General features: G+C 41.7%; 1 pseudogene; it reads left to right on the top strand.

The window, feature by feature from the left end:
• Window positions 1-14,205, top strand: part of LOC148101089 (uncharacterized) — a 32,364-nt pseudogene extending 18,159 nt beyond the window's left edge.
• The last annotated feature ends 383 nt before the right edge of the window (window positions 14,206-14,588 follow it).

Below are 14,588 nucleotides of genomic sequence, written 5' to 3'. Positions count from 1 at the left end.
GGGAGGATTCAGGGTCACCTGGTCCAGCCCTAACTATATGCTTTAGCAAAAAGGAAAGTTTGAAGCCTAATCTTGAAAGTAGAGATAGTGTCTGTCTCCCGAATCCAAACTGGAAGCTGGTTCCACAGAAGAGGGGCCTGAAAACTGAAGGCTCTGCCTCCCATTCTACTTTTAAATACTCTAGGAACAACAAGTAGGCCTGCAGAGCGGGAGCGAAGTGCTCTAATAGGGTGATATGGTACTACAAGGTCATTAAGATAAGATGGGGCCTGATTATTTAAGACCTTGTATGTGAGGAGCAGGATTTTGAATTCTGGATTTAACAGGAAGCCAAAACAGGAGAAATCTGCTCTCTCTTTCTAGTCCCTGTCAGAACTCTTGCTGCAGCATTTTGGATTAATTGAAGGCTAATCCATCCATCCATGGTTATTGCATGGCCTGACCTTGGGGTGAATGATTTAGGATGTCCACAGCTGGAAAGACTGAGAACATGTTAACAAACACCTAAAGAGTTAAGACCAGCAAACCCCCCAAATACTTTCTTGTATGGAGCGGCTCACACTTAATGATCAGTTAAGTTAGTGATCCTGAAAAAACAGCTCATATATTTCTTACTTCTAGGGTGAGCTATTGCTACTCATTATTATCAGGTCACTGTGAAAGCTCCCTGAAAAGCCTTCAGTTGCAGTAGGCTTACCTGTAGTTTCAAGGAATCATAGCCTTCTGCAATCAGGCCTCTTCTGTGGAACCAGCTTCCATTTTGGATATGTTACAAACCCTGTATCAAGTTTTAACATTGGCCTTTCCTTTTTGACAAAACTTAGGGTTAGGGCTTGATCAGGTGACCCTGAACCATCAATTAGTCATGCTAGAATAGGCTTTCCCATGCCTCGACCATATGATCAGAGTTGATGGTCTGCTCGTTCACCCTTACGTGGCACAGAAGTACCCATAACTTTCATTGATTAGGGGCCGGGGGTATCGTGTGTATCATGGCATTATAACCCCATGGCTGGTTATATGGGATGCATGCTGATGTTGTTTGTGTTAGTGATGGGTCCAGTGGTTGAATCCTCTGTTGTTTGCATTATGAGAGGTAACCCAGGCCTCTGCAGGATTTTGTTCCTTTCAGCAGGAAACCCTGCAGGGTTCTGGACCCCCTTAAGGAAAACTAGGAGGAAGGTCCGAGACTCAGTTCCATAACAGTAAATTAATTTTTTCTGAGAGCAAGCTCTACAACAGCTTCCTTCTTTTACCTCTAATTATCCATCAACTGGCAAGGACCCTTCATGGAGACTGGGAGATGTCGACAATGAGGTTATGCGAACATCCCGAGGAGAAGCAGCACAGGTTTACCACCTCAACCTCAATCTAAAAGGCATGGAGGGAGTCTGTCCCACCCTGTTCCTCAGTGATGGCCATCTCTCACTGGCCCAGAGAGCAGATATTGCAGAGTTGCAACAGCAATTTGCTGACATTCCCCAATACCTGATATATGTTCTGAGTGACAATAAAGTGGCTATTCTATACTATTCTGAAAAACAATTTTTCCATATGAGCTGCACTCATTTGTCACACTTGCCTTGTTTGGTGCCCCAGCCACCTTCCAGTGCCTCATGGACAGAGCACTGCGGCCCCTTTCTGTGCACCCATCGATGTCATCATGATTCACAGTAACACCTAGGTGGAGCATATGCAGCAGGTGGCAATGGTGCTATAGTCTCTGAGGCAGGATGGGCTGTACCTGGGGTATCAGTCAATCCCAAAAGTTCATTATGTATTTCATGGATCTGACCGGGTCCCAAATGACCTCTCCCAAAAAAGTGCCTGAGGTCTAACCTGGATGGAGCAGTGTTTAAGAAAATGTATTTTTCTAATATATATATAAGTAATTTGTCTGTACTGTTGAGCTTTACAGTTGAAAGTATATCGAAATTATTTGAAGATGCATTTACACATTGACATGTTGTAAAATCGAAACGTGTAGGGTGAGGTAAAAAAGCACTTTCCAGCAAAGTCACCTGTATCCCAGCTCAATGTTATGTTAGCCTAATAAAAGAATGAATGAATGAATGAATGAATGCTTTATTGGCCATATGCAGGTTGCCCCCCCCCCCCCCCCCCGACTTACACACACAACATAGACATCACATGGGAATACAGTCGGAGATCGGCAGCGTTACAGAGAAAACCCTGAAAAAGTACACAACAATGGGAAAGTACAAGAGGAAAAAAAGAGACCTCTACTCATGCTGGGCACCTATGGGAGGACAGCATGAGGACAGGAAACAAATGGTTGTAATGGGACAACATTATTAGAGTAATTAGTTAGATTTTAGAGTTCGAGAGCTAATTAGACTTAGCACAGCAACCAAGCGCACTTCATCTTTTTACTTAATTTCATTGTCTTATCTTTTATTCACACTTTTCCTTCTTTCCCAATTTACTGTTTTACTTCGTTCCATTTTTTGTCATTGACTCAATGGACAAAGGTCTTTTTTTCTTTCACTTAATATCTTATTCACTCAGTACTTTCACACTAACATCTAACAGCTGGCACCCTGTTTTTTCATCCCGCTCCTCTTCATCCTGTCTCACTCTTTACACTCCGGGCATCCCCCACCTCTGAAACAGCTGTTTACACACAGACCTGTTTTACCCCTCATTTTCATTACAAGGCAGAACATCCATTTTGTCTGAGCATGAGTATCTAATTGGCTTGCCTTCACAATTCACCCAATTCATCATGTTATATTGGGCTGTTAGTGGTATCCAATATGCTGGTGTTCATCAACCTCCATATCCATTAATGCCTCAGCCTGAGTTGTCATGCAGCATCACTGGAATGGTTAATTATCGTGAAGACAGCTTTGGTGTGCCAGGTAAAAGCTAAATTGATCAACTATGAATGTTGTTATTATTATTATCATTATTATTATTATTATTATTATTATTATTATTATTATTATTATTTGACATAAAATAATAGCAGTGATCTATAGCTTCAGCCAAATAAGGCATGATATGCAGATTTCACAGATTCACACATTTAAAATGAATGCAAAGAAAGCATGAATATTGTCGGGGAAGATGATGAAGGTCATTATACAGAATACTGTACAAAAGCTTTATTAGATTCTTGTTCTTTATGAAACGCCATAACAGGAGGTTTTGACAGACGATGAGGACTCAAACCAATTAGATTTGAATGGTGGAAAGTGGTGGAGCAGGGGAGGGAGGAAGTGGACAGGCTGCAGCCGAGTCTAAAGAGGGAGAGGACTGCCGTGGCCCCACAGAAGCTCCTTGTGTAGAAACCAACATACCTGCTAAGCCCCAAAGGATTTTTGAGCTTCCTGTTCAAAAATGAAATGCCCAAAATTAATTGAGTATTTCTCTGCAATTACAAACTCTGTGTATACAATCTTGGCATCTTAAAGGTAACACTTGTGAAATTTCATCAGCGGTGTAAATATTGCAGCAGATATTACTGTGTCAAAGTTACTGAGACAGACTGACCTGGACGTCCCTTTTACACATTTCAATTCAGAAATTCAGTAACCAACATATAAATATCATTTGTGGAAAGATTTATGTTTCTAAAGTGAAACAGTGACAAATTACAGCACTGTCAATACTTGAGTATCTAGACGTTGTACAAAAATGTCCAATTTTGGCACACGTGGAACACCATGTCAGTTGAATTTTTTAGGAATTAAAGAGCAGAAAGGATTTAATTTATTAACAGGCCTAAACATACTTTTATATGGATATATATTAGGGGTGCAATGATACTCGTATCGATATTGAACCGTTCGATGCAGTGCTTTCGGTTCGGTACGCATATGTATCGAACAATACAACATTTTTTATTTATTTTATCAACTTTTCTTCTGACGATACTGTCTGTGTTGAGCGCTCAGTGGATGTGCGTTCGACTACTCCGCCTAAGCTGCACTGTCGAGTGCAGATCCACTGATCGCAGCGCAAGCTAGCAAGACAGAAGCTAAGCTCGTTGCAACATGGCAACTACCTTAACGCTACCCGAAACTGAACCTCCCCCACCCTCATTCAGATCTGCCGTTTGGAAACATCTGTGGGATACTGTTTGTCCGGGATTTGAACCGGGAGAACAAACCGTGGCAGGATCAGCCTGATGTTATTTGTATCCCGCTGTAACTTTACTGTATAAAGAGCTAACATCTCCAAAATGTCAGGAGTAGTTAGTCATTACAAGAAGTGTTTGTGAAGTAAAAATCAAGAATATGGGATCCTGTTTCTCCGTGATTTGGACAGCCCAGCGGGTGCTCCCGACGAAGGGAAAACTAATTATGCAGGGGAGTCCTACCTCGGCACTTGTGCAGGTGAAGCCAAAGGGCAGATATGCTTCATCATATTTTCTAGTCATTGGCTTAGAATGAAGTTGGTTTGGAAACATATTCAGCGATGCTTCATCTCCTGCTTTGCGTTTGTGTGGCCGCCCCGTGCTAGCAGTGTCCAAGCGTTTGTTTGTTTTTCCCCCTTTCATACCTGCAGTGGCTCTTTGGGAAGCTCTGCTCTACCTAATCACACGAGCCAAGGTGTGAAAAAGGGTGTAGGTTACAATCAGCCAAGGTTTCGGGTGAGCTCATTGTGAAACCTGGCCCCACCTTATCATGTGATTTCCTGAGGTCAGATGGCCCAGGATGTGAGTGGGCGTTAAGGCGTCTGGGAAAGGATCTCAAAGAGGAGAGGTGAGAAGTGAAACGTCTTCAAGCAACTTACAGAAGTCCAGACGCTTTTCTTTCCAAGCTCCTTAGACTACGATGACCTGGATGACTGAGAACCTTCACAGACACATTCACGTTAATTCAACCAATCAGATGTTACAAGGCCAAACCCCAGATGGGACCAAATTTACTGCATGTGGCATCTGTCCAGTCCTGTGTCTGTAGGTAGGTCTAAAATGGAGGTTGTTGATGGCTCTGATGCGGCTAGTTAGCCGTGGTAACTGCTGATAATCATGGGGCTACCAGTGAAAATAAAAGAGGAAATCGGGACAGTAAGCCAATTTCTGTCTTTGCGCCGGTATGTGCTTTTGTGGTCTTCTTTTGCGGCTCTTTCAGTGAATTTTAGTCAGACCATGGTAAAACTTGGTGTTTGGAATCAGTGATAGCTCTGGAACATAACTAGCCTTTCTTTAGCCGGTTACATGAACTCTGAAGAATTTTTGGTTTGGTTTTGTTTGTTTAGTGAACTTGTGCACATTTACGTAACTGTTATTTTAATCATGGCTTGTTTTCGTTGTGTTTGGTGGTTGTAGAAATAGTTTATATGAGATTTTAGCTGAGATTCAGAGGTTTCTGTGGATACCACACATGTTGGCACTTATATTTCTGACCCTGTGTTATAACCAATTAAATGTGATCTCCTCCCTTTTACCCCCGGAAGCGGGGGCGTGGGGGCTTAACAGGTTAAGATCCGAAACAACCTGTATCCGAGTAGCCTGTTCCTTTGCAACATGCCTCAGCATCTTCTTGTGGCGCCCCAGTCTCTCTGCTTGGAGTGAGAGCTCACGCTAAACCGGGGTAGAGTCAGCTGAGTCCATGGCTGGCTGGATTATTCTGTCATGGTTTGCTGAAAGAGAGGACACAGAATGCAGAACTCATTGCAAAACAGTGCGTTTATTTACAGTGTCCAATAATCCACAGAATAAGCAGAGTGTAAAGTCCAAACAGTGCTTTTCTCCCAATTCCTGCTGCAACTCCATCCGTGATATCCAGTGACTGTGTTTGTGCTCTCCAACTGTCCACTTCGTCACAGACTCCTAGAAAATGTGAAAACAACACACGACAGGTGAGCAGGCTTCCTAGCCGACAACCTTACTGCAACACAGAGCTCATTGACACTACTGGCTTAGAGTAATAATCCAGCGCTGACTGTTGCCGGACCACACCGTTAAATACTTCTACCCAAGCTGAAGGAAGCTTAGAGGTAGCTGGCAGAAAAATTAACCCTTTAAAACCGGTCGGAGCGGGCACGCTCTGTTTTGCGTAACTATTTTTAAATCCCAGTAGCTCTGCAACCACGTGAGCTAGCGCAATAATTTTTTTTGCATATGAAACCGGAGGAGTTGTACTTACATCTTATGCCATCAGCTTGTCCTCGGTCACAGTTTCCTTCCACATATAGCTTTGCAAAAACTGCATAAAAAGCACTTGCAGCAACAAAAACATAATATTCCAGAAACACGCTTTGCCGATCCGATCAGCTGTTTGTAACACTTCCTACATTGGATTAGACGTCAGCGTGAACTATCGCATGTCCGCCATGACGTGCCCAAAACCGGAAGTGACGTCATTTTCGCGGAAATGTAGTTTTTTACCGTCAGGGCCTCATGAGCCTATACTGGTGTTTTTAAAAGTTATGTTTGACTTTATGACTTTCTGTGTGGTTTCTGGGATGCTTAGGACTCATATTGCACTGCTGGAAATAGTTTATTTTGATGCATATGCTGCTTTTTTGCAAATTTGCATTATAATATTTATTTTTGTTTTTCCTGCAGTATATAAAAATTGGTGTATTTCAAAAATAAAACTATGAAGACACTCAAAATAAATTTCCTGTGGTGGGAAACTATTTTGTGCAACTTTTTTGTATTTACAGTTTTGAGGGATAAGCCTCTTAAATTTCTCTAACTAGAAATATATGTTGAAAAAACAAAAACGATTTTCTAATTTTTTGTAGTTTATTGCACTTTTTTGCAATTTATGTAATTACTATGCACTTAATGCAGACATATTATTAAAATCTAGGCTGTAATGGTTGTATTGATGTATAGCAACTTGAAATGTTCCCAAAAATGGCTCCACAGCATGTAAAAATATAATATAAGCTCTGGCGGACTTGGTTCTATGGTAGGTCTTAAAGGGTTAAGTGCAGGTGATCCAGCTTCAACGCAGGGTTGCTTCTGGGTTGGAGGCCGCCTGGCCGATCCTTTTCCGGAAAGCACGAACTTCCATAAACAAATGCACAGATGAGCAGGTCGGAAAAGGGAGAGAAACACACACACATATAACAGGCAGGTTGTCCGGGGAGGACAGTCCGATTATGACACTAGCCATAGCTCACCGTTTAGGTTTCACGTTACAAAGTTTTGTCTCATAGTTCATGATTTTCTAGCTCACAGTTCACAGTTCATAGCTTTCTGAATTTCTTGCAAAATTACTGTTTGTTGTTATCAAATAAGTCACTGTAAATAAAACACTGTATCCACGTCAGTTTTGCCTTCGTCTGTGTCTGCACTTGAGTCCACACACACGGCCACCTTTTGGAGGAAGCCCATTTCCGCCGCTTGTATCCGCGTTCTTGTTCTTTCGGTCACTACCCACAGCTTGTGACCATAGGTGAGGGTAGGAACGTAGATCGACCGGTAAATTGAGGGCTTTGCTTTTACACTCAGCTCCCTCTTCACAACAATAGACCATGAAAAAGACCCCGATATACTTAAATCCTCCACTTGGGGCAGGAACTCGTTCCCAACCTGAAGTGGGCACTCCACCCTTTTACGGCCAAAGACCACCGCCTCAGATTTGGAGGTGCTGATTCTCATTCCCACTGCTTCACATTTGGCTGCGAACGAGAGATCGGGTGAGTAGTTCAGTCATCTGAGAGGGGCTCAGAGTAGAGCCGCTGCTTCTTCACATCGAACGGAGCCAGTTGAGGTGGTTCAGCGATCTGACAAGGATGCCTCCTGGGTGAGGTGTTCCACCTCCCACTGGGAGGAGGCCCCAGGACAGGATGGACACACTGTAGTCCGTGCTGCAAGGACAATGGACTGCCATACCCATTATGTTTCTGTGAGAGCGAGGGAGGGAGAAAAAGGAAAAGTACGAGTTTTCACCAAGCAGAAACGGGAGCTGGAAGCATGTAAATATAATAATAACCACTGCAGCCAAGAAGAGAGCCTGACGAGCCCAGCTGTAAGTAAGCTATTAAGACTCGACTGTACACCGTGTTCGTGTTTTCCTCCAAAAACAATAAGTTCTGTTGGAGCAGCCTTTCAACGCCTCTCTCTGTCTCTGCTGGCAAAGTTGACCCAGACAACAAAGTAAAGCTAGTTTTCAGCTACGAGCCGACACGAACCCACCGTATTAGTCAGAGGTCCCTTTACTATGGTTCGGAGCCGCAGACCTGTTTTATATACGCGTGGAATAGTTTTCTATACGAGATCGCTGCAAAAAGTGCAGCCTTACCTAATGTCCACCTACTGTTACTCATTTATATTAAGATTTAAAAATATAGTTGGTGTTGGTATGGCGAGTATCCTTAACCCTTTAAAACCGATTGGAGCGGGCACGCTCTGTTTTGCGTAACTATTTTTAAATCCCAGTAGCTCTGCAACCACGTGAGCTAGCGCAATAATTTTTTTTGCATATGAAACCGGAGGAGTTGTACTTCCATCTTATGCCATCAGCTTGTCCTCGGTCACAGTTTCCTTCCACATATAGCTTTGCAAAAACTGCATAAAAAGCACTTGCAGCAACAAAAACATAATATTCCAGAAACACGCTTTGCTGATCCGATCAGCTGTTTGTAACACTTCCTACATTGGATTAGACGTCAGCGCGAACTATCGCATGTCCGCCATGACCTGCCCGAAACCGGAAGTGACGTCATTTTCGCGGAAATGTAGTTTTTTACCGTCCGGGCCTCAATGAGCCTATACTGGTGTTTTTAAAAGTTATCTTTGACTTTATGACTTTCTGTGTGGTTTCTGGGATGCTTAGGACTCATATTGCACTGCTGGAAATAGTTTATTTTGATGCATATGCTGCTTTTTTGCAAATTTGCACAATAATATTTATTTTTGTTTTTCCTGCAGTGTATAAAAATTGGTGTATTTCAAAAATAAAACTATGAAGACACTCAAAATAAATTTCCTGTGGTGGGAAACTATTTTGTGCAACTTTTTTGTATTTACAGTTTTGAGGGATAAGCCTCTTAAATTTCTCTAACTAGAAATATATGTTAAAAAAACAAAAACGATTTTCAATTTTTTTGTAGTTTATTGCACTTTTTTGCAATTTATGTAATTACTATGCACATAATGCATGCATATTATTAAACTCTAGGCTATAATGGTTGTATTGATGTATAGCAACTTGAAATTCTCCCAAAAATGGCTCCACAGCATGTAAAAATATAATATAAGCTCTGGCGGACTTGGTTCTATGGTAGGTCTTAAAGGGTTAAGTAATAGTAATAAATCACATAGCAATAGGACATTCATGTAGTTGTAAAAAGCATGATAATATATTAAGTAATCCAAAGTATTCGTAACGTAATACGTTACAAATACATCTTGGGGCATGTATTCTGTAATCTTTAGTGGAATACATTTTAAAAATAACCTTCCAAGCACTGTAGATATTGCAGTGTTTAGCAAAACTGTTGCTACAAGGCAACCTTTCACCTTCTCTGGTGTTTTTAGCATTAAAAGTCCACCTCCCGAGCAGTACAGAGTGATGCCTTGCAGAAATGAAAGCACAGAATGGGTGTGAAACCTGATAAGACAGTAATGCTGGACTTACTGCTTCCCTCTGTTATTGAGTGTGATAGAAATCAGTATGAACTGATATGATCAGTCATTTCACTTGCCATAAAGATGAAAGTGCTCCAGAGAAGAGTCACATATGATTGTAATATTACGTAGTGTTGAAAAGTGAATAAAAAACACATCAAAAACACATAGGATCTTTCCGATCAAGACTTTTTGCCTCCATAATGCACTATAGCACACAATATTGCCTGTAAAAGATAATATTTAAGCAATGTGTCATAAACCCTATAGTGTGGAGTGATATTAATAATAATTGCACGTTTTTTTCTTAGATATGTTAGCCTCCCTCATGTGTTTTTCTTTTTTTCCTGTGGAGAAAAGGCAAATCGCTGAGTTTAAAAAGTGAGTAAAAGTGTCTCTTTTCTGTGCCACAGCCTCATGCAAAGCTGTTAATTTGCCATGTGGGAAACATTATGGAGCCATTAGAGGCTCTTAAATTGGATTTAAGGAGGAAAGTCATTATTGTCCACATAAGGAAGATTTCAATTGAGAGTGCTTCATGTGATATTCGATATAACTACCATATTAGAGGGAAATGTTGAATCAGATTCTCAGGCAAAGATAATTCTTTGCAGCATTGGGGCATTAACTTCATTTCAATTTAATGAGAGTTGTGGATTTGTTCGTCTTTTATTTCCCTGCTGAAAATGTTTCTATATTCTGTATCCTTAAAGCAAAGAAATCGGTGTGGTCAGAAAAGCTTCATTGCTATAGTGCAAGCAGAATTTCTTTGACCTCTCTTTATTCTGTAGTTCTGTTTATTGCCTAAATGGATGGAAGAGCCATAGATTTCCAGTGCATTCACAATGTAAAGTGTAACATCTTTTAGGAAAAATGAGATCGGAGGAGACTGTAGGAGACAGAGAAACAAGAGAATCAATCACTTATCTGGCTATTGGAGCAGAACTGGAGTCTGAATATATTTAGAGTTACTATTGGCATAGTGAGGTGAGCTATTTACCTTTTGGTATTTATGCTTGGTTACACCCTGACTCAAGGGTGTAGATTTGGTTGTGGCATTGGTGGGGACGGATGATTCAACCACCGAACCCTGCCCTGTTTCTTTTTTTTTCCTTTTTGTCTTTGCTTCTTGATAAAAAGGGAGAAATATACTTCTCTACATATGCTATTCTACCTGCTTTTAAAACATTTAAAATGACAATTCATAGTTTTATATGTGAATTATATAATGTTAAATTATTATTAAACAAATGACTAAGTATTTTAGAGTTTAGTTTACTTCAGCCATATTCCACATAAATCAGGTATCATACAAAAATAAAAACAGCTTCAAATACAGTCAACACAATAAAAGAATATGACTTTAAGGACTTAACATCATTACTTCAGTTATACTAAACCAACATCTCTGACACATTAGCACTAAGGGAACACTGAATGACCTGGTGGTTTATGTCCATTAAATTACTCATCTAAGATTACTACAAAATTATTATTCTGTGCTTGATGTGCCTCACCTTTGACCCTGGCTCTTCCCCTCTGACTGCACTAGGACATATTGCTACCTGATAAAATAACACATTGATTCGTGCCATATAAAAAGTGAGACGTGTCAATTCAGATTCTTTGTCAAATATACACTAATGAATCAATTTACATCAGCAGCCTGACAACTGTCATGATAATAAATACTAGTTAATCTATAGCACCAAATCATCAGTCAGTCACCTGTGACCTCACCTCTTCACCTCTGAGCTACAACATGGCAGAGCTGCCTCTGTCACCTGATGAATAACAGTGAGACACTCCACATACATGCAGTCACACATGTGCTTCAAATACAGTCATGAACCAACATCATCCAGTTTCACCTGTGATCTTGTGTCACCATTACTCTCGGAGCTTTGTGTTGGTTCTTCTGTCACCTGACAAACAGGACATACATAACAATAAGAATAAAATGTGGAGCTGCTTCAGAGTTTCTGTCACTTTGTGCAGATCTTGACTCATCAGTAATGTTTGTAGAGTGAGTGCATTTTTAAAACAATTTGTGCAAACTGAACTACAAGGTGGAGTATTTGCAAAATCAGGGCTACCTCATGACATTTTGTCTCAAAAATTAACCCTATGAATATGTCAGTACCATTAGGATGAAATTATTAATTATTATTATAATAATAATATTAATTATTATTATTAACATTTTAATGTTAACATATAATTCTAACAGCCTCTTTAAACTAATATCCTGGCTCACTCAAAGCTGCCGTTTTCTCTGACAGTTTCAATCGAAATTAGAAATGCTGCTCTGAGACTGAGATAACAAATAGTGCTGCCTGTTGTGCAGTTAGTTTCCAAAACACGTTATTCATGGTTAACGTTAATTTTAGACTGACGTGGGCCAAAGCCTAGCATAGCCTGCAACGTTATTATGACGGACACATTTTATGAGTGAAGTTGACTTTAAGTAACTTACAAGTCTCTTTGAAAAATACTTTCTTATATCCGGGTTCTTCCTTTTTGTAGCCATCCTCCACCCTCGCAGGTCCTTGCAGCACAGGGTTGCCGCTGCTAAAACTAGACAGAGCTCCCTGAAAGTCACAGCCAATCACATTGGCCGTATTTGTCACATGAGGTTGGACTTCGGTAGAGAACGTAATTTAACTCTTTCTGCACCGCTAGGTGATGAGACGTTGACAGATCGTTTTTTTTCTTTCTATCGGGTTTGTTTTTCTTTACTCAAAGAGATCAAATTGTTGGTGGGGACAATTCAATAATCACTGGATATTGGTGGGGACATGTCCCTTCCGTCCATGCCAAATCTACGCCCTTGCCCTGACTGGAGCTGAAACTGCAAATATGACTTTGATGGCCATTTTTTCAGAAAGAAACTTACATAATTATAACAATTTGAAGCTACTTTACGAGCAGCACTAACACTGAAATTAGAAATATCCTGTCTCAGAGTGACACTGAAAAACTAGTTCATGCATTTTTTACTTCCAGGCTGGACGACTGTAATTCATTATTATCAGGAAGTCCTAAAAACTCCCTGAAAAGCCTTCAGTTAATCCAAAATGCTGCAGCAAGAGTACTGACAGGGACTAGAAAGAGAGAGCAGATTTCTCCTGTTTTGGCTTCCCTTCATTGGCTTCCTGTTAAATCCAGAATTCAAAATCCTGCTCCTCACATACAAGGTCTTAAATAATCAGGCCCCATCTTATCTTAATGACCTTGTAGTACCATATCACCCTATCAGAGCACTTCGCTCCCGCTCTGCAGGCCTACTTGTTGTTCCTAGAGTATTTAAAAGTAGAATGGGAGGCAGAGCCTTCAGTTTTCAGGCCCCAATTCTGTGGAACCAGCTTCCAGTTTGGATTCAGGAGACAGACACTATCTCTACTTTTAAGATTAGGCTTCAAACTTTCCTTTTTGCTAAAGCATATAGTTAGGGCTGGACCAGGTGACCCTGAATCCTCCCTTAGTTATGCTGCAATAGATGTAGGCTGCCGGGGGATTCCCATGATGCATTGAGTTTTTCCTTCCCAGTCACCTTTCTCACTCACTATGTGTTAACAGACCTCTCTGCATTGAATCATATCTGTTATTAATCTCTGTCTCTCTTCCACAGCATGTGCCTGGTTCTGTCGGAGGTTTCTTCCTGTTAAAAGGGAGTTTTTCCTTCCCACTGTCGCCAAAGTGCTTGCTCATAAGGGGTCATATGATTGTTGGGTTTTTCTCTGTATCTATTATTGTACAATCTACTGTACAATATAAAGCACCTTGAGGCGACTGTTGTTGTGATTTGGTGCTATGTAAATATGTAATATGTAAAATTGAATTGAATTGAAATACAATCTTTGCATAATCACAGTATTTTTTCTGGACTTCCTATCTTTTCACTTCTTCAACAGGTTGATTCATCCAGAAGGCAGTCTTCAACATCGGCTGCAGACTCATCCACCCCCACTGCTGCTGTTCCACCTCTGACACCTCAGCCACTACACACCTCCTCTGCTCACTACTCCTCACACCCAACCACAGCATCCAGCACACAACCAACACATGACTCCAGCCTTTCTCTCTCAACCATCCAGGTTTGGAGGGAACCGAGGAGGATCAGAACCAGGCAGGCAGCAGGTCCAGATGGCATCAGCTCAAGGGTTGTCCTGTCAACTGTGTGGGGTGATGGTGCACATCTTCAACCTGAGCCTGAGGCTGGGGAGAGTCCCACAGCTCTGAACACCTACTGTGTAGTACCAGTGCCAAAGACGTCCCAAGGACATCAACAGCTACAGATCGAAGGCTCTGACATCACACCTGATGAAGACCCTGGAGCGGCTGGTCCTGGCTTAGCTTCGGCCCCTGGGAAGCTCATTACTGGACCCACTTCAGTTTGCCTACCAGCCTGGCATTGGAGCAGATGATGCCGTCATCCACCTCCTACATCATTCCCTCGCTCACCTGGAGACCACTGGGAGCACTGTGAGAATCATGTTCTTTGATTTCTCCAGTTCCTTCAACACCATTACTCCCAAGGTCCTGAAGGACAAGCTGGAGAACACAGGAGTGGACCATCACCTCACTACATGGATACTGGACCACCTCACCGGCCGACCATGGTACGTGAGAACTCAGGGCTGTGACAGGGTCATCTGCAGTATGGCTGCCCCACAGGGAACGGTTCTGGCTGTTCGTCTTCACCATCTACACTGCAACTCCACCCAGTGCTTCCTGCAGAAGTTCTCTGATGACTCTGCAGTAGTCGGCCTCATCACTGATGAAAACGGACCCAAGACTTTGTGGACTGGTGCCAGCAGAACTACCTCTAGATCAACACTAGAAAAACCAAGGAGCTGGTGGTAGACTTCCACAGGCACAAACATCCTCCACTGCAACCAGTGAACATCCAAGGCATGGACACTGAGGCTGTGGACAGCTACAGGTACCCTGGTGTTCATCTGAACAATAAACATAATTCATATGTTCTCTACAGGAAAGGGCAGAGCAGGCTGTACCTGCTGCGGAG

This window comes from Neolamprologus brichardi, chromosome 9, assembly GCF_056152115.1.
Source record: "Neolamprologus brichardi isolate AB-2024 chromosome 9, ASM5615211v1, whole genome shotgun sequence".
NCBI lineage: Eukaryota > Metazoa > Chordata > Actinopteri > Cichliformes > Cichlidae > Neolamprologus > Neolamprologus brichardi.
This window is presented reverse-complemented; position numbering and strand designations above follow the sequence as displayed.